Source organism: Sycon ciliatum, chromosome 8 (genome assembly GCF_964019385.1).
Source record: "Sycon ciliatum chromosome 8, ocSycCili1.1, whole genome shotgun sequence".
In the NCBI taxonomy this organism is placed as follows: domain Eukaryota; kingdom Metazoa; phylum Porifera; class Calcarea; order Leucosolenida; family Sycettidae; genus Sycon; species Sycon ciliatum.
The window spans coordinates 1,379,639-1,401,152 of NC_088650.1; the positions used below are offsets into that span (position 1 = coordinate 1,379,639).

The window sequence follows — 21,514 nt, forward strand, 5'->3', positions numbered from 1 at the left end:
GTAGCACTCAGTGCGAGAACAGGGTCAGGGAGTGAATCGAATGATTCAGTCGCTAACGTGAGCAAATACACCCATTATGTCAACCATGACCAGGTCAGTTAGTGCAGTACCTGGCGCATTTCTACCAAGCAAGTGCACGCACGCTAGCTCTCAACTGTGTCACTCAGCCTGATGACCTAGCTCTGGAGTAGGCATAGTCACAATGTGCAATATCAGTGATACTAATGCTGTAGGGGGATTTCAAATAGACCGATAGCACATGATTGTATTTTTACTTACTGAGTGAGTTGTCCGTTCCTTTAAAGATCTTCTTCAAACGTTGGCTGAGTGGGCTGACTGGAATAAGTAGGTCGTTGAGAGAAGGAGAGCGTTATGCTGAACTTGTTATTCACTGAGAGAGCGTTATGCTGAACTTGTTATTCACTGAGAGAGCGTTGTGCAGAACTTGTTATTCATTGAGAGAGCGTTGTGCTGAACTTGTTACTCTCTGAGAGAGCGTTGTAGCCATTACAGACTGATTAGTAGTTGAGAGAAAGAGTAACAATGACTGGAAAAGATAATGCACGTCTAACAAAGGTCGGTCAGAGGGACTGTTCAACACCACTAGAAGACGTTTGAAAGAAAAGAGAAAGGCAGGGAGACGAAAACGGACAACTGGACTGTGCCTTGAGAAATGGATGACTGAGTGGTGCTGACCAAATAGCGATGTGATCTAATGTTTGAACGAATCGTGCATCACATGCATGAGGTAAATGGCAGGACATGCTCACTGTCTGGCAGACCACGGACGGCCATCTACTCATACATTACTGATACTGCTTTAGCTTTGTGGCTGTGTGCGTTAGCGCGAACTCAGGCATCTTTTGTTCGCAGCATTGCGTGTGTGCGTGTGTCATTGTGTTGTCACGTGATATGCTACACGTCTGCACGATGTCATCGCGCTCTGCACAGACTGAGACCATAAAATGTGTTGTTTACATTTGTGACAAGAATCACATTCACACATGCCCTGGGGCTCCGTCTACCAGCTACACGAACCCGCGCCGGACGATCTCGCCCTGCCTCCCGAGGTAGTGCCCTTGGCTTTGGAACGTCCTACCGGATGCAGTCAGAGTACTGTCGTCTCTCAGCAGCTTCAAAGCTGCCGTCGTACCGTATACCCTCCGATCTTCCTGATGTTATGATTAGAAACTTTCCCTGAGACAGCTTCCTGTCTGTGATTGATTTTCACTGTTTACCATTATTATTTGCCATGGCGGCCCCCGTAAGTCCGTAACTGGCAGGGCAGGGTTGGGCCTTTCATCCTCCCGATGTTAGTAGCAAGTACTCTCGTTAGCAGTAACTGTTAGTACTTTGTTTGTTTGTTTTTTATTTTATTTCTATTTTATTTTCTCTATTTTATTCTCTTTACCAGGCGTGGGCCATCCCCTGGACAAACAAAATGGGTGCCTTATTATTATTTTTCTGTTTCTGTTTTAATGACAGTCCACTGCACGCCTGAAAAAAGTACTTAGTTTATTAGGCGGGTTACAGAACTATCGACTTATCGTTCGCTGGCTTACTTGTAGTTTGATAACGCTTCGCTCTTCATTGAGATATCTACCATTCTCTCTTTGTTCTCCTTATTTTCTCCCCAACCCTCCTTCCCTGTAACATAATAACATATTCGCTGCCTTGTCATTGAGCGTTTGTGCTCGTTTGGATTTGCGAATTCAAATAAAGTATACATACATACACATACACATGTAGACTACACACATAATGGGGGACCTACCCCATTACCACATAACAACACTACCTGGAAGCAATCACGATTCAATGCTACACTCTTCTCATCAAATATGGACAAAGAGCTGATGACATCATGTCCTAGGGCACAGTCCCATACAGACCAGGGTGGTGTTGGTGTTGTCAATCTGATTGTCGTAAAATTCTATTTTATAACTGGTTGTTGCTAAAAACATGTCACCATAATGACATGGCGGCTCTGAGCAACTTGACAATGACAATGCAGACACTGTACTCGTAGTGAGTTGCTTGAGTGTGGTCTTGGGTGTGGTACGTCTTGTGTGTGGTTTGGTGTAGTACTCAGCAACAGACTGTACATTCGGGTGTTCGTGCGTGAGCAGATCTACGGTATGTGTAAGCATGCAATGATGTGTTGGAACCTTGGACTTGGAGGGCTGTTGCTGTTGTTGTTGCTGTCTTTTCCTCTGGCATGTGAATGTGCGTGAAAATCAACCTGTAGTATGTTTTTTTGCCAGTAAAAAGGACTAAAGTACTTCCACCTCCACCAAACACGCTCTCTGGCCAACCTCACACACCAGCAACATGAATCCAAGGCTTTTGGAGGAGAGCGCGTTCGGTGGATGTGGAATAACTTTATAGATAAACAAGCCGAAAGCTGCTGCTTGTCCTTTAAGAACGTAAAAAGTTTGTCCTAGTAAACAAATACATCATAACGTAAAAAGGTTTGTCCTAGGAGACTCCCTTCGATAGGCATCTATTTGCCTCTGGAGGATCCGTGAAATATAAATCAATCAATAGTAAACAAATACAGCATAACGTAAAAAGGTTTGTCCTAGTAAACAAATACAGCATAACGTAAACAGGTTTGTCCTAGTAAACAAATACAGCATAACGTAAAAAGGTTTGTCCTAGTAAACAAATACAGCATAACGTAAAAAGGTTTGTCCTTGTTAACAAATACATCATAACGTAAAAAGGTTTGTCCTAGTAAACAAATACATCATAACGTAAAAAGGTTTGTCCTAGTAAACAAATACAGCATAACGTAAAAAGGTTTGTCCTAGTAAACAAATACAGCATAACGTAAAAAGGTTTGTCCTAGTAAACAAATACAGCATAACGTAAAAAGGTTTGTCCTAGTAAACAAATACAGCCTAACGTAAAAAGGTTTGTCCTAGTAAACAAATACAGCATAACGTAAAAAGGTTTGTCCTAGTAAACAAATACAGCATAACGTAAAAAGGTTTGTCCTAGTAAACAAATGAGCCAGAGCACGCGAAAAGGGCCCTTAGGGCCTCGGAGGTCGAAATTCAGGTTGTAACATTTTTGGATTCACAGTTTAATTTAGATTCAAGTAAAAAAAACCAGACCAAAAAATTCCCACGGAACACATAGGTACGCCCGTTTTAGTACAAGGCAAAGCATTGAAAATATCGCAATTCAAAGATAGAAAACTACCTGAATGGCTATAGAGCATTAGTAAAGCAATACACTGTTTCATCTCGTGTTCTGATGACCTAGTCAAGCCAGAAATTAGCTACAGTCATGGCAGCCATTGCTGGAGAGTACTGGCTAAGCAATACAGCACAATAATCTGGGATTTTGGTAGAAAATAGTTTGAAAAGTACGTATCTGAGCCGCACACTGTATTGGCGTGCTGGATATACATGGAGAAAATCCACACATTGCTGGTGCCAAGGCTAACTAGCCTGCTATCCTACATACCTACAGCAAAACATCTATGATGGCCTCAAGCATCAGGCACTGCAGGGCATAATTCGTCCGCAAACTCGCCAGGAACGAAAGGCCGGATTTCTCGGTACAGGTAGGTCTGTCGTTCACGTGACAGCCCCCCTGCCGGCAGGATGTCAGGCAGACCGGCTGCCATAACTGTGGGCACCGTCACTCCTGTTTTCAAGATAGACACTTGCTGAAAGTTGTCTTCAGCACGGCTCTTCACAAGTACCACCCCTGGGTTGACTGCCTCGAACACAAAGTGGTGGAACTGGGTGATCCTTGGGATGGGGCGGAAGTACAGCGGGAGAAATTTATCCCAGTCGTACCACAGCAGCCCAGAGCCAGGGACTAACTGGGCAGCATTGCATTCAGTGCTTTCATTGACTACTGCAGCTAGATGGCCCATCGTGTATGTGTCTGCTCGTCTATATTTCCTCTTGAAGAGTCCAAACATCCCATCTACAAGGCACCGTGTGTGCCCGGTCACCATAAAAGATAACGTAATCTTTTTGTGGAGTCCGGTCATGCAGCGCCAAGCCAAGTATGCCATAACGGTCTTATTTTTGTTTTGTCCACAGCAATTATCAGCATGTAGGAAGCACTCACTCTCTTGAAGGCCATGAGTCTTGAAGTAGTGGTGAATGGCAGATACCACTGTGTTCGGGTTGTGGGATTTCTTGCCGTCTGCGCCGATGGTGTCGCTCTCGTCCAAGACTCAAGAGGTAGTTGATTTGCTTAGGGATCCCTTCACAGCACACTCCGAATACTTGGACTTTGCGGGGAGTCTTAAAATACATCGGACCCTCTTGACGAGCGGTCTTCGGCAAAAAAACATTCTGGGCAAAATCAAAAGTGTAATGAGCTTTGCATTGGCTGGTTGGATCTGGCTGCTCGATGCCAGCAGCTGACATGGCTTGCTGTGATTTCAGCTCATCTCTGGCATCTACAGTTTTCTGGATGTAGTACATGTACTCCCGATCTCTCTGGGTATCATGCACATGGTCAGTGAGATCTTGACAGGCTTTCACTCAGCTTCTCCTGTTCCGACACAGCTGACGTCACTGCTCGTCGCAGGCGTTCGCACTTGGAACATACATCAGCACGAGGGGACATGAACTTTATGTGAGGTACACATTGATGCCAAATTGATCGAAAGCTTGACTCAGACATAGCCTTATTGCCAGCGGTACACGTTGATACATAGGTAGCATACACTGACTTGTACGTCTGATATGCTGGCAGAAATATTGGCGGCAGATCGTCCCGACCATGAAGCGGCGCTGGGTGGGGTATGCCGAAACGTTGAGCATGCGCATCAATAAACGCCACGCACCGTTTAACATCTTCAAATGCTAAGGCATTATGTGGCTTCCTCCTGACATTGCCGTGAACTCGTACACAACACACCGTTATCCTCCAAATGCTTGCGAAGATTTTTCAATCGTCTGTCACTGACATCGTACACATGGCGAAAAGCTGTCACACACACAGGAGCCCCTTGGACACTATACTGATATTAATTTTTGCCTTCTCTGCTTCCCAGGATCATCAGTATGCACACCAGCATAACGACATGCGTCCAATTTGCTGAGAATAACTAGGTCAAACTCTGATCGCTCCAGTTCTCTCATACTCAAAACATTGCCCTCGACTTCTAACGTTATGCTGTACACGTATTTGTTTAGTAGGACAAACCTTTTTACGTTATGCTGTATTTAATACAGCAAAACGTAAAAAGGTTTGTCCTAGTAAACAAATACAGCATAACGTAAAAAAGTTTGTCCTAGTAAACAAATACAGCATAACGTAAAAAGGTTTGTCCTAGTAAACAAATACAGCATAACGTAAAAAGGTTTGTCCTAGTAAACAAATACAGCATAACGTAAAAAGGTTTGTCCTAGTAAACAAATACAGCATAACGTAAAAAGGTTTGTCCTAGTAAACAAATACAGCATAACGTAAAAAGGTTTGTCCTAGTAAACAAATACAGCATAACGTAAAAAGGTTTGTCCTAGTAAACAAATACAGCATAACGTAAAAAGGTTTGTCCTAGTAAACAAATACAGCATAACGTAAAAAGGTTTGTCCTAGTAAACAAATACAGCATAACGTAAAAAGGTTTGTCCTAGTAAACAAATACAGCATAACGTAAAAAGGTTTGTCCTAGTAAACAAATACAGCATAACGTAAAAAGGTTTGTCCTAGTAAACAAATACAGCATAACGTAAAAAGGTTTGTCCTAGTAAACAAATACAGCATAGCGTTAGAAGTTGTACTTAAGACTACAGACTGTACTTTGTACTTGTACAGAGTTTTCCCTTCAATCGTCGTGACGTCATTACACATAACACTAGACATAACAACCCAGTGGCATTGAGTTCAGAATGGAAACTTTTACCAATAGAATACACAGTCTTGAGATACAGAGCCAGCTCCTGAATGATGGTATGGTCCCAGGTCGGTTACAGGGACACTCATTTGCCAATACCCAATTTCAGTACAATGGGAGTATGCATCTCTAGCTCTGTGCGGTATCATATGTGGTAGTTCCAGCTACACATTGGGCCTCCAGCCACAGACACAGACACCACATTTGCAGCGGATCACGTTAGAAAATCATTTCCTTCTTACATGACTTGTAGAAAATGACATCTTGTTTGAGATTTTCCACATTTCCACTATGAGACGAACAGCAGTGTAAAATACAGACTCCACTGTATGTCGACTATGCTACACATCAACACTGTCTAACTGCATCGTCACACAATCAACCACTACATTGACTAAGAGTGATCACGTGACATTCATGGACATCATCATTGCTATCATTTACAAAGCTACATAGAACACAGAAACGCAGTGCATGATATCACGTGACGGAGACTGGCTCAGTCACAGTCAATGACTTACATGCAGATTAAACAGTCTAACAGCAACTTCTGCTCAGCAGTAGGCATGTGCAGATAATTCCGGAAGACAAATTGGCAGAATTCGGTACTTTTTCTGGTAAGTTTCATGCATGTTTGGTATGTGGATATAGAAATGGAGCAGAATTCAAGGAATTGTCCACCATAAGGTTTGCATGGTTATGCCAATTTCACTGCTTTTCGAGCAGAATCTGCCAATGCCTACTCAGCAACATGGCCAAACATTCTCTTTGGAAAAAGTTTTCTAAATTCCTTCATCGTTAGTACGTAGAAGTAGTTTTTTAAAAGTTTTTTGAAGTTTTGTTCTCACTAAGATCTGTGTTGAGATGATTAGTCGGCACCGTTATGTACGGAGAGTCCCATAAGACGGCGACGGGAGCCTCGCAGACGCATGTCCACGGCGCTGAAAATGACGAACTGAGTGCGCACGAGTACCCAAGCCATCATGGCAGAGAAGGGCTTCTCCTATTTCGCTGCTTTAAAGCGACTGGTGAGACGTTTCTGGTACGCACTGTACTCGTGGTGGAGGACAGCATCAGTGGAACACACCAAAGGAGTAAAGGAGCCTCGTAGCTCTTCAGCGGCATGCTTATACTTCCGCTTCTTCGCTGCAGCTGCTTTGTTGGCGGTGGCATTCCAGGACAGGTTGACCTTGGCATAACTGGGTGCGTCAGCATCTACGATGCGGTTATCGAAAAACGCCACCCGGTTACCTTCCCATACTCCGCGAGCGAGCCAGTCCGCTTGGAGCATAGGGCGACCATTCCTGTCCTGTTCCGGGATGAGGATCGGCTCGATGGTGACGCCGCCGAAGGCAATGTCGAAGCTTGGCATCACTGTCACGGAGGTCGTTGTGGCCTCTCTTGACAAGGCTGCCCTCACGCACAGTATCAAGGGTAGCACATACATGTACATGTAGTATAAGTACAGCTGGACAGCGTTTCCCAATATCTAAACTCACTCTACAGAGTTTGGGTATATTTCAATGTTTGCCAAATTTAAGACTGAAAATGGCCGGAGAAACGTTCTTTACTGGTATGGAGTCATAATTTCACGACATTCCTGTTTAGCCATTGCTGTTGGAAATGAACAGATCTGGGTAGTGTGGTTTGAACACAAACTTCGTAACTACACGTACCTGATTGTAGTATGTAAGTTTCACGATGACAGTGTGAACAAGGTGGACTACCCACTGTATGGGAAAACACTACTCCAGGCTCACTGCAACCATACACCGGTTGCCGGGTAGGGTCTCGATCTTGTGCCCATTTGAATCGTATGGGGCGATGCCCCTGTTCAGACACTCACTACTCTATTGGAGCATTATACTTATAGGAATATTCCCTGATCTCGTGGTTCAAATCGTCGCAAGACCGGGCCCGCCAACCAGTTTATGGTTTCAGTCAGGAACACTGTTTCTCATACAGTGGGTCCTCCACCTTGTTCACGCTGTCATCGTGAACACATGTTAGTCCCTGGATTAATTAAAGGGAAACTGAACGCCAAAAATAAGTATGGCTTATCCGAAGGAGAATTGGGCACTGATTCCGATGAGCTATGTCTCGAGCCGATCAGAGAAGAGGAACCGTGTCAAATTTCATAAATAACACCTTCCATATTTGGAAATTGGGCTTGATGACGTGCGTACTGCTTAGCTGTCACCATGCTGTGCATGCTCAGCAGTGTAATTGAATGGAAGAAAACAATTACTTTGGTGTTTTGCAGCTCTGGTTCGTTCCCTGACGGTAACCAAATCTAGATGTAGGAATCTGTTGAGCAGGAGAGTGACACATGTCTTCCCGAGGGCTGTCCAGGCTGCAGTGGTGATGAAGAAGACACGATCATCACCCCGAGATCCATTGTAGCGAATTGGAAAACTCATGGTGAATTTGCTTCCACTCCAAGGCAATGTCGAGGTATGAAGGATGCTTGTACTGCCTTCCAAAGTGAAGAGGAGATGAACATGACTTTGCATAGCTGTTGTTCTATGCCAACTTACCTACTCTTGCTGGTACCGTAGTGGCATATTGCAAATTTCGTGGACGAACAACTCTAGTCACTATTGGCTAGTGAGCAACACTAACAGGTGAGAATTTTCAATTTGACAAACATTGTTTTTTGTTTGAGAACTGACAGTGGCAGTCATTAGACTCAGTAGGTGTCTCTCTGCTGCTTCTTTCCCTTCGTCGGTAGGGTTGTGCTTGAAGTAAAAATAAATAGAAAATGTGGAACAAAAATCTGATCATGTAATTCGAATTTCAACTTCAAAGTATGTGTACATCAAATCACAAAAAATTCAAGGTGGTGCTGTGCATTGAAAAAGACTGGGAGCTGGTAGCAATGGAAAGGGTAGAAACGAAACCAGTAATGTAGAGTATTCATAAGGTAGAGGGAGATGAAAACGGGAGAAGAGTAGTGAGCATTTCAGTTCGAAGTAGTGTCAATAGACAGCATCGTGTTGCACACGTTGTGAATATTGTGTGAATCTAATAATTGGCGGAGGGTGGTGATTAGGCAGAGTATTGTTACAATACAAGGTACTTTGTGAGCAGATAGCAATCAATATCACAGCATGGTTTAAACAGGAACTTGCTCATAAATGTCACGAAATTGATAATCCAAAATTGTAATATTATCCCCTCAGTAGTATTATGGTGTTCTCCTGTGTTTACATGCAGAGCCTTGACGTTGCTGGACGAGCGACAATATAAATTACATAAACATGTAGCTCATGATGTGGGATGACTGCCGTATCGCATTGCCAACGCAAACCCATCCTGTGTCAGTGCAGCCATCCAGCAACTCCCCGGACCAGATGCCGCTGCAGCTGAACACCATGCCGATGGAAAGCCAGGAGTTGATAGCGAAGCATTCTGGTCTGCACAGTACAAGGCAAAGAACAATTATGAAATTATAACGCATTGTAATCCTTCCCACACTTCTTTGTAAAAACAAACAAACAGTGCCATTATCACAACACTTGATCAAGCATCTTGATGGAGGTATTTTCCATTGTGCTGGCCCAGCATCTGCACCAGGAAGACCATGTACACTTACACGTATCTTGTGTGTGTGTGTTCGTGCGTGTGTGTTTGTGTATCCGTCTGTGCACACGTGCCTGTGGGGGGGGGGGGGGGTACACGCACATGTGTATCAGTGTCTGCTCCAGAGCCGGGTAATCGACCCGGTTGGGCGGCACTTGGACCCGGTTGAAAATATAGTACCGGGCCATCTGTGACCCAATTGCTACACTACACGTTCGAACTTTGAAAGGACTGACTACATGGCTTGTATGTGTGACAGATCATGCAGAGGCGCGCGTCGAATACATGTGTACCCGGCTGCGACCCGATTGAAAAGGTTGCGCCAGGTACACGTGTACCCGGCTGTACTACAATCCTAGAGCAGACACTGGTGTATGGGTAAGAGTGTGTGTGTGGGGGGGGGGGGTACACGCACACGTGCATGGATGTGTGCGCTGCATGCGTGTGTCTGTGGGATGGGGTGGGGGTGCACGCACATGTGTACATGTGTGTGCGCAATACAGCATGTGTGTATGTGTTCATTGAACACTGGGTGTTCTCCTGATTACATAAACTTTGTGATCATTGTGATTTCATGTGCTTTGAAATTGAAATTCGCAATACATGTACTGATGCTTGATTAGATTTATGTTCTATTTATTTTATTTTACTTCAAGCACTTGTACTATTCAAGCACAACCCTACCAATGAAGGGAAAGAAGCAGCAAAGACACCTACTGAGTCAAATGACTGCCACTGTCAGTTCTCAAACAAAAACAATGTTTGTCAAATTGAAAAATCTCACCTGTTAGTGTTGCTCACTAGCCACTAGTGACTAGAGTTGTTCGTCCACGAAATTTGCAATATGCCACTACGGTACCAGCAAGAGTAGGTAAGTTGGCGTAGAACAACAGCTATGCAAAGCCATGTTCATCTCCTCTTCACTTTGGAAGGCATTACAAGCACCCTTCATACCTCGACATTGCCTTGGAGTGGAAGCAAATTCACCATGAGTTTTCCAATTCGCTACAATGGATCTCGGGGTGATGATCGTGTCTTCTTCATCACCACTGCAGCCTGGACAGCCCTCGGGAAGACATGTGTCACTCTCCTGCTCAACAGATTCCTACATCTAGATTTGGTTACCGTCAGGGAACGAACCAGAGCTGCAAAACACCAAAGTAATTGTTTTCTTCCATTCAATTACACTGCTGAGCATGCACAGCATGGTGACAGCTAAGCAGTACGCACGTCATCAAGCCCAATTTCCAAATATGGAAGGTGTTATTTATGAAATTTGACACGGTTCCTCTTCTCTGATCGGCTCGAGACATAGCTCATCGGAATCAGTGCCCAATTCTCCTTCGGATAAGCCATACTTATTTTTGGCGTTCAGTTTCCCTTTAAAGAGGGACGACTGTAGACTGTAGTGGTACCGAATACTACCGATTCCCTGGAATGGAGTCAGCGAATCACTGGTTCATTCATTGACACATCTATGATCCAGATCCTGTCAAAGTAAGTTGTCACGGCAATGACATCATGTGTGCGACGAAAACTAATTCAGTTTTTCACATTTTTTTCTTTGAATGAATGGAATAAATATTTTTATGACCGGCTGGAAGTGTGTTGGTCAGTGTATCCAAGACGTGATCGAGGCAAACGTCAGGTCGTTGAATGTCAGTATCATCGGTGAATATTGTGGAAAATGCCACACGTTCTGACCCTACATCATCTTGGAAATAAGTTAGTGGACAACAACGCACACTGCGCTGTAAACCTTTGGTCCTTTCCTTCTTCTAAGTATTCTAATCTTGGCTTCAGATCAGACTGGCAAAGAGCCATGCTTCTCTCACCACCATCATCTATACTTTACGCACGTGGCCTAGTAGATGCATGGCTGATGATACTCACATAGCTGACTGGTAACTGTACATCTGTTAGTGTCTGGTGCATAGGCGAACACTCATCCACGACTTGACGTAGGTACTAGGTTTCGTGCCTCCAGAACTCGTTGCTCACTGTGCAGTCGATGCGCCAGAGCGAAAAAGCCCTTTTTATTATCCCGGTCAGCTCATTTTGTACAGAGGTGAAGATGACGATTCCGTGAAGAAGTAATGGCTGACGTTGTCGAACATTCAGACCCACTGGAGGCGTTCCACAGCCTGGAGCCCGCCGATAAGGAATTCGATGCGACTTGAGTAAGTACTAAGGTGACCCGTAATATTTTTGGGGTCAGCTATTGAGCCATTGAGAAGTTTCGTGTCGTCGTTTTCTTACAGTACAGTGGTAGAACTGATTTCCTCCCTCCTTTGGTATTTAGCCAGTAATGGACTCCATCAAATCTTACACAATATCCGAGATAGCAGAAAGATAGTCCCAACCAACCTGTGTAAAGATCTGGTCATGTCTATGTCCAGACCTACTGCTAACTCAAATGGCACGAAATGAAAGAATTGTTTTGTGATACGTGTAAAATCCACGAAAGTGACATTTCATCACACCTAAGGTTCAAAATATCCCAGGTTACAATAGTTTCTCGCCCATATAGCAGCAGATGGATTGTGTTCCCGGTATATCACCATTTTCAGTGGAAGCATTGTGTTCCACGTCTATACATGCTCATTGAAACTCAGGCAAATGTGTTTATTTGTGTATTTCAGGTCAAAATTCGTAGTGCATTCCATGTTTCTAGCATATATGCCATAATTCCAGTAAACAATAACACGCACGCATCACCTGTGTGCACATTGACTCAAGCTTGGTCCAATTCGTTGCTGGTTTCTTGCTTTTCAGTCTCCTCAAATGAAACAACCTTTTGCTTACTGGAAATGTCGCATTCTTCCCTCGCGGAGGTGTTGTTGAAAGTGTGGCATTTTAGCCCTGGCCTGCATAACAGATTTGCCTTTTGCACTCGCATTGTATGATCCTGCAGCCGGACTTGCACCCACAGCCTTTTGTCAGGCCTGTGACAGGCTGTCTGACTGCGGCAAGATGTTTGTCAGAGCCCCACACCATGACTAGGTCATTGGTTCTTTACAATCCCTACCTTGAAGAGGTGGGTAGTTGATAGTAGAATTTGTTGCTTAAATTAAGCGATAATCAGAGGCAACAATTCCAGTGTAGCTGAATTCCACTTGTAGGTTTTACGGCACCGCCATCCATGGACTCTTGGTACTACTTCATACTGAAGTTTCACTGTGTGTGGAACCCGCCTGTCTGTGTTAGTGTTTTCCTTTGATGTCTCTTCGTCTCAGTTTCTTCCTCAGTGCTTGTTGTGATTGGCATGTGGCAGGCAAATGGCCATGGAACTTCAACTGTGGTACTTGCATCAATTGGGCTAGTGTGACCAGTGGTAGGCCTTGACAGATTATGCTAATATTTTCGTGAAATTATGCTTTTCGCATTGCTGAAAAAATTGCAGAATTATGCTATTTTTATGCTAAAAGTTATCATATTATGCCGCATTATGCTCACATATGCTGCTAATGTACAATGTACATGTAATGGTTCTGTGCAAAATAACAGGGGAATTTTTTTGTAGAGGGCGTTGCACTGTATTTTATATTAGCAAAAGTTCAACGGGGTCAACGCACCGTCCGACCTAGCTACGACCGTCACTGATTGTAGTGGACTGGACATGTTCTCAAGGGAGTCGTAAACCTACGACTTCCTGGTGCATCTACTTGTACTTGTACTTGCAGAACTTGTACAACTGTATGGAATTTGATGCGAACAGGCGGATTATTCCAATTTTATGCGATGCGTATGCAATTTGCCTCGAATTATGCGATTATTCGATTTTGGTAGGAATTATGCGAAAAATTATGCTAGCATTATCTGTCAAGGCCTAACCAGTGGATAGTAGTTGATTTACATGTTGGACTGGTGTGCCACGTAGCCTTCTGCTGGCAGCCTGGCACTACATGTGTTGCCAGGGTACCTCTTTGTCGATTTTGTCCACAGACACCACGCTCACACTCGGCATGTATACATGGAGCTTCAGGTCTTGAATGCCCTTCCCTTTTGCTATGTTCACCATTGTCATTCTGTATGTATTGTAGGTGCTATGGCCAGCCGTTACTCCCCGTTGAGAAAAGATCCCTGCAAGTGTACTTGACTGGCTGTATGCGTCTAATACGTCTGCAAGCACCAACTGAAGTGGGTGAGTGCGAACTGGATGACTTACTGTAATGTCGTGTATGAAAGCCAGGCGTATTTCTGTAGAAGCCGGTGTGGTGGCTAGGCCTCTATTTACATTATGTTGCATTATGTTTGTAGTCAAACCAAACTTTTTATGGTTGCCGATGCAAAATCCACATTATTGTGCTAATTGCATATCTTGAAACTCAGGCTTGTGTTCAGAACAGGCTTCTGCATAAGACAGGCTTTTATAGAAAGCAGTGGAGTAAGTGAAGGACTGTTCATACTACTTGTAGACACCACAGGTACTACAGGTATGTGTGTGAAGCTTCATTCCAGGGGAGAAAACGAGAGCGAGGTGGAATTGTCACCATCCAGTATTGTCCACCCTCATGACCATAGCTTGGGGTGGATAGTCCTGTCCCCAGGGAAAATCGCGGAACAAATTTGCGGTGTAATTTGCGGGTAAATATGGCATAATTTGCGGTGAATTTGCGGTAAATATGCGGTGAATATTATTGATATGCGGCAAGTTTGCAGTTAATATGAGGCAATTTACCGGGGAGCCGGTCATGTGCCATGTGTATGCTAGGGAGCACGCACCCTACACGTAGACTCTCTACTTGATGTCAACGGCTCACAACGGTCAACCGAACAGTGCACTGTGTGTACGTGTAGCGCAACAAAAATGTTCAAAAACGCGGGAAAATCGTGGAAAACGCGGTCTTTTAAAACATCGCAAAAAAAGCGGGAAAAAACGCGGCCGCGGAATCGCGATTTTCCCCGGGGACAGATAGTCTGACAAACAGATGATAAGTCCTTTATTCTTAGTTTCTCGGTACTCTCCTCCACTGTACATTGGCCTGCTGTAGGTCAATTTGGTGGATAACTTTGACAGCTGTGTCCATGGACTTGCCCTTTACTACATCGTGTTTTGGGGTTGCATTCGTCCTCCATGGTTGTGTGTAGGCACCTGGACAGAGCCCGGTGCAGAGCTTGGGTGGTACCCAACCGGCTCACATGAGCATGATGCCACCTTTCTTAGCTTTGGGGTATGCAGTAGGAACGTGTGCCACTAGTCCCTCCTCCATCAGGGACAGTAGAGTTAGTTGGTAATGCTTGTAGCGGGAATGTTATGTGTCAGGTATTCCTCAAAGTAATAATATATTTATGCCATTTTAGCAAATAATGTTGCTCCATTGTGTAATAGTTTGTCTGCTACTAATTATACTCCGTCAAGCATTCATCTTCTGCATGGTATTGTACTGCTTTGTCTGGTTTATTGCTGCCAGGTGCTGCACAATGTCAACGATCGATGCACGTAATCATTACCTACAGCAGTGGTGTCGGTCAGTGGTGTAACTACCTTCCTCAACAATCACCAGCTGCTGGCTTGTGACAGTTTCGCCGAAAATTAGTCGGTCTCTCTCATTCCGCTATCCCTTTGTCGACTCTGAGGAGATGCTCGACAAGCACATAATTTGGTACTTCCCGTACAGCCTAGTATTTGCAGTATTTGCTTCCTACACCAGCCACAGTGCTTTTCTTCCCACGTTCTTTTTTCCGCTGGACGGTTTGGGATTATCTTTTGTGTTACATTCTTTCGTTTTCTGTTACATCCTTTTCCTGTTCTTGTGTGTTAACGTTTCAGTGGAATGGTGCAATGCATTTCCAACCAATGCAGTCATTCTGGTCTAAATTGGATTGAACTGTACAGGTTTCCAATGTGTATGGCATATTACTGATGTATTCTCAGTCATATTGAGGACACATGGGTGGGTAAACCGCTTACAGGGCGGTTCTCATCGGCAGCAGCAGGTACACTGGGACCCACGTGGAGATTGTGGGTGGTGTCCAACTAAAGCTTTCGTGCTTTGGCCTATGCCAAGGGCATGAAACGTACTCTGTGCATGGAAAGACGACGAAAATCAGCAGCTTTGCAAATACACCTCTACAGCCCGTTTCCGCAGTGACACACATTATTTTTATTGTGGCTGTTTCCGCAGTGACACACATTGTGGCTGTTTTTCATCCGTTAGTACACTATGTTTGCTGGCGCAGACATGTGTCAGTATTGTCCGGTGCTACTGCTAACTCAAATGGCACGAAATGACAGGTTTCTCGTCGCTCGTCAATGGCTGAAGCCTTTCTTCTTACAAACCCGCCCGCCATGCGAACGGTTTAGCAAAACCACCACCCTCGCTCATGCAAACACTAGGGCACACGTATAGTATCAACGGAAAATGCACAACAATGCCTCTGAATACTCTTCTTCTTGAGAAAATTGGCATTGACTGCCATACTGTCGATAAAAAATACGTCTCCAAAATGCAGCTGTTTGCATTTGAATTTTCCCGCGCTTTGGCATTTGGGATAATAAAACTACCTCTAGACGTCGACTTTTCGCAAAACGGCGTATCGCCTGTGTGTGATGAAACATATCAAACTCAAAGACAAAGCTGCACTACAGTGTATACGTTATGAGTGTGATGTAGCAGTTAGCTATGTGCATGCACTCTACTTCGCACCGCACACCAGTTCTGTACTCAACTCCGGTTGACTAGATTATCTGCAGTGTCTCAAAAACGCCCATGGATGACGCCTGATCTGCTTAATAATATCCGTACAAAGCACAGGTTATACAGGAAATACCTCCGGACACGGACGGCTGAAGACTGGGACCAGTTCACAACTCAGCGAAACAAGACAACAACTCTTCTCCGCAAGGCCAAGTCCAAATTCGTTCATAAATCAGCCAATGCCGACAACCACTGTGACCAAACCCATACAAACCGCCCAAACGGGCCTCTACAAACTTATGAAGACCCTTCGAATTTCACCAAGAAAGGAATTGCCAGCTTTGAACCATGATGGAAGGAAGCTCACATCGAACTTAGAGCAGGCAGAAGCATTCAACAGCTTCTTCATTTCAGAAAGCAAGAAGTCCGTCTCAGTTGACAACGAGCCAGTCCCCGACATCCTTCTACCAACATTCGGCGAGAGAGAGCTTGCCCAACTCACCACCACACCCGCCGAGGCGGAACAGCTCCTAGGAGCTTAAAATCCTTTTAAACCCCTGGGTATGACGACATCCCAACAAGACTTCTCAAGACCACGGCGCGTGAGCTGTCGCCGTCACTCTCCCGACTTTTCAATGAGTCATTTCTGAGAGGTGAACAACCGCAGGACTGGCGTGATGCCACTGTAAGCTCACTATACAAGAAATCCGAACGGTCATTGGTAACAAACTACAGGCCTATATCACTTCTCAGCGTTATCAGTAAAGTGCAGGAGAGGATCGTCCACAAGAGACTCTACAAGCACGTCACACCCTTCCTCCCAGTGGACCAATCCGGTTTTCGTGGCAATGATAGCTCCGAACTCCAGCTCGCCAGACTCGTGCACCAGGTTTCCGAGAGCCGAGATAAAGGTCTTTCCGTCACAGCTTGCTTTTTTGATCCCTCGAAGGCTTTCGACAGAGTCTGGCACGCCGGTCTCCTCAAGAAACTGCAACACCTCGGCCTGAAGGATACCGCCCTGCAATGGATGGTCAACTACCTCACCCATCGCCGTCAACGTGTTCGTGTCGGCGACGCCTTCAGTGAGTGGCAAGCCATACCAGCAGGGGTGCCCCAAGGATCCGTTCTAGGCCCCCTGCTGTTCTTGATCTTTGTTTTAGTGATTCTTACTATGTGGCGATGTTCCACTGATGATAGCCACGAGAAAACGTTAATTGTTTTATACACACTTGAGAGGGACGAAAAGCGTTTCTTCTGTAACTCTGAGTTTCACGGTTTTAACCGATCATCAGACAGCAACTCGGTTAAAACCGTGAAACTCAGAGTAACAGAAGAAACGCTTTTCGTCCCTCTCAAGTGTGTGTACTAACGTTAGGCTCTGCACCTTGGTGTATTGAGCACTCTCACGAGCAACCACAACTCCCTCCGAGTTTAATTGTTTCATACATGGTTATGAGTGCACAATTGATATTTTCATTGCTAAAAATTACAAAGTTTATGAGGATTGAGTATCCAGAAGACATCCAGGAGCGAACAACGAATACATGACTGACGGTACAACAACAAGAAACTAAGACAGCTCCCTTTAACCTAATACAGAGGGTCAGAACTAGGGGTGAGCGGATTATGCTCGGAAAATGACAGGATTATGCTCTAGCGGATGCTCAAAGGATGCTCGAGAAAGCAGCCAATTATGCTTTTATATGTTGGACTCAGTAGAGCGTCCAGCCCCTATATGATGTTCAACCCCTATATAGAGTCCATTGGTCCAAAATCCACTGTACAGAGTCCAAACTTTGAAATCAACTGTATTAAGAGACGTCATGTGGACAACACTCCATGTATACTTTTAAAGCTAATTCGTTCATCTTGGGCACCCTGTAGTGTAAGAAGACCTTAGGGTCTGTTGGGAATGGCCAAGTAAAATAATAAAATACAATACAATAAAGTCCAGCCAACTAGGCATCCCCTTTGCAGAGTTCAAAATTAGACATAGGATCTGCTGTAAGCAGTGAATATTAACCAGAAAATTGTCTCTCCCTTTAATCCTACATATCATTCACTTCTCAAGGTAAAAAATACGTATTGAGGCTCCACTGCAGCCACTTGAATATATGAAAGACCCTACAAACACCATCCTCAAATCAAGTGGTCTCTTCGCTGCAAATTACAATATCTCAATCATGCAGTGTTCTAAAATTATTGTGCACGCACACACACATGCACACATCCACACAACGCCAAGAAAATACTAAGAACGAAACCAAGAACCGAAAGAGAATAGGCCATGATGGAGAGCCAAGGATTAATTTTATTGATTTCAAATTATTGTGCTCGCTCGCGCGCGCACTCGCGCGCACACACACACACACACACACACACACACACAAACTTATACAACGCCAAGAAAACACCAAGAAAAGAGTAGAGACACAATACACACGCAACTCCAACAACCATGCAAACGTCCACCCATTTACACGTAAAGTCAAGAGAGATAACAATTAATTATACGAAACGAATGCATACGTTGACGGGTGCACACACGTTTACATACGTGTAGTAGTACAAGAGAGTAACATAGTGCAGTAGTCAGCATAATACTAGCACGTGCTGAGAGTGCAATAACAAGCTTCACCATTGCTTATGACCATGCAAGTGTTCAGCTGCACTCAGTTCCGCAAGCTTCTGAAGATCAGCACACATGCAACATATAGATAGCACAAGGATACGCTTATTAATTGATGCATGGGAGCACACAACTACCAAGTTCTCAACGAATGTGATGCTGAATGAAAATCCATTCACTCAAAGACCTGTGAACAGGTGACGGTGGGGACAATAATCTATTAGTAATACGAGGAGTAAGATGGTTTGTGCACACTCAAGACGCACAGACACACCAACATACATGTATCGTTCTCAACAGTGTTTCACTTCACTGCAACTAAATTGAAATGAGATGATTTAAACAATCTGTACAGTGTTACCGTCAGTCAAACAGTCTTCCCCAAGATGGAAATGCAATGATTCGTTGTCACGAGGCAATTTCACTGACACATTGTGACAATGTCATGTTTGTAACATCAAAACGGTTACTTCATGGAATACGAGTATAAGCTTGAGAAGCTTTTTCTTGTCATCGGCATTTCTCATGAAATAAAATTGATGATAGCTAGGCCATTGATGCAAAGTCCTTGTAGTCCTTGAGGACTGATAATGTGATAATCATTGTCACGCGACTGTTACGAAGTACATGTAGTTGATTACTTTTAGGGCATTCATTCAAGCAACATCAAACAAACGCGATACGTTCCTTGAAAATGGAAATACTCAAGCTCAACTGATGAGGGGTGAATTCCCCGAAACTTGCTGTGTATTGCGCAGGGAGTGGTCACGCAGCTTTCTTGGGTGCAGGTTTGCCGAGTCGAAGGTTCGATGGACTTCTCGTGTGCTCTGGATGTCAGTCGGGACTCAGTAGAGTGAAATTAGCGGAATAGCGCGAGCTGCAGTGTGGGAGCAAACCCATTCTTATTAATTTTGATGTTCGACAAATCCGCGATATGCGTGTTAAAACAAAATGGCGTCACGATTTTATTGAAAGTGGTTTAGTTGGTGGTACGAGTGTTCAAAACCATTTGAACTTCATACTGTTCGTCTTCTTTTTGACATGCTCACTTTCCATCGTCCTTAGCTTTTGTTTGTTGTGAGCTGTTGTGGCTGACATTTGTACTCGTGGACAGTGCAACGCTGCATGAAGATAAGTTGTGGTTCCACAATCGCTCAGAACGCTAGTGTGCGTCCGTGGAATACTAAAACACAATGGGCGCGGTGCGGCTAACGCCCACTTGGATGAATCGGATGACAGTAGTGGCGAGTGCGTTCTCCTTCCTCGGTGAACACTGCTGGACACCCTGTTTGATGATCCACCAAACACCATCGGTGCAGGCCACGTTTTTTGGCACCAGCGATATGTTCGTCCAACAACAATTAAAATGTGTCTCACTTGAACACTCTGTAGAGTTGTCGCTGTCGTGACAAGGCCGTGTATACTCCAAAATCTACATGTAGGATGAAGAGTAACTGCTGAAGTTTGCGCTCGTGGACAATACAACGCTGTGTAAAGTAAGTTGTGGCTCCACACTCGCTCAGAATGCTAATCTGTGTCCATGGATCACTAAAACACAATAGGCGGGTGCAGCTAACATCCACCGTGGATGAAACGGACAACAGCAGCGGCTAGAGCGTTCTCCTTTCTCGGTGAACACTACTACAAGTACAAGACATAATGCTTGATGATTCACCAAACACCATCGTTGGGGGCCAAGTTTTCCTGCACCAGCGAGTTGTTTGTCCAGCAACTTTGAGTCTTTCCTCAACACTTCGTAGAGCAGCCGCTCAAGGCCTTTCCTTCACGTTAGGGTAGGTTGTGTTTATTTGAATTCGCAAACCGAACGGACTGAAATTTTCCAATGACAAGGAAGCGAATGAAGTCCAAGTAACTCAGGAATGGGAAACTCGGCAGCAGACACAGATGAAAAGAAAATATGGGAACAGAAGGCTCTCAGCAAAGGAAGAAGAGAAAAGAAGGAAAGAAAAAAGAAATAAGGAGAAAAAGAAGAAAAAGAAGAAGAAAAAATCGTGGTCACGGCGAGTAGCCCTTTCCCAAAGGTGCTCTTTTAATTCGCATTTAGCGCTTTTTGCGTCCCTCAAAATATGCTGAAAAGTGCTCTTTTTTCAGTGAAAGCAAGCAAAAAGTGCTCTTTTGTCAGTGAAGCATAGCCATGATACATATTCAGATATGCCAAGCCGAGAAATGAATACGCTCTCTTCCATTTATGGTTCCATGAAAGGCAAAACAGGATCGGTAAAGTTCGAAAAACTTTTTACAAGCTTCATTATCCATATAAAAACCGCTCTGTGAGCGGTTCTGAAAAACCTTTACTGGTACTGCCCCGTCGTAAAAGTAAGAAATTAGAACTGGCCCATTGTCCCCCCAAATGCGAACTGATCCACCTAAATCGCGAATGACGGGACCCGAACGCACCAGTAGCACGAGGTCGGGAGGGCACAGGACAGCAATTATCATAGGGTAACACCACCTACCGCTAGTACAGCACATGGCCTATAGTCCGGACCAACGTCCCCATCTGCATCCACAGGTAGGAACCTCGTGCTACTGGTGCGTTCGGGTCCCGTCATTCGCGATTTAGGTGGATCAGTTCGCATTTGGGGGGACAATGGGCCAGTTCTAATTTCTTACTTTTACGACGGGGCAGTACCAGTAAAGGTTTTTCAGAACCGCTCACAGAGCGGTTTTTATATGGATAATTTCATTTCTTTTTCCGTTCCCTCCCCACCCCAACCCCGAAGGTAAACATGATGACCACGCGCGCGATGTACTGTATGTAGCCAT

At 44.5% G+C, this 21,514-nt stretch overlaps 3 long non-coding RNA genes across 3 annotated transcripts; 2 read left to right on the forward strand and 1 right to left on the reverse strand.

Annotated features, from left to right (window-relative positions):
• Positions 1-7,971: 7,971 nt before the first annotated feature.
• Positions 7,972-9,475, forward strand: LOC135823467 (uncharacterized). Its single transcript, XR_010554715.1, has 2 exons — positions 7,972-8,499; positions 9,092-9,475. It is a non-coding gene; the product is annotated as an uncharacterized LOC135823467 (long non-coding RNA).
• Positions 8,575-10,805, reverse strand: LOC135823468 (uncharacterized). Its single transcript, XR_010554716.1, has 2 exons — positions 10,242-10,805; positions 8,575-9,291 (listed from the first exon to the last, which is right to left on the reverse strand). It is a non-coding gene; the product is annotated as an uncharacterized LOC135823468 (long non-coding RNA).
• Positions 10,806-11,328: 523 nt separating this feature from the next.
• Positions 11,329-15,396, forward strand: LOC135823243 (uncharacterized). The gene is made up of 4 exons (XR_010554634.1): positions 11,329-11,637; positions 12,372-12,494; positions 13,501-13,601; positions 14,872-15,396. It is a non-coding gene; the product is annotated as an uncharacterized LOC135823243 (long non-coding RNA).
• The last annotated feature ends 6,118 nt before the right edge of the window (positions 15,397-21,514 follow it).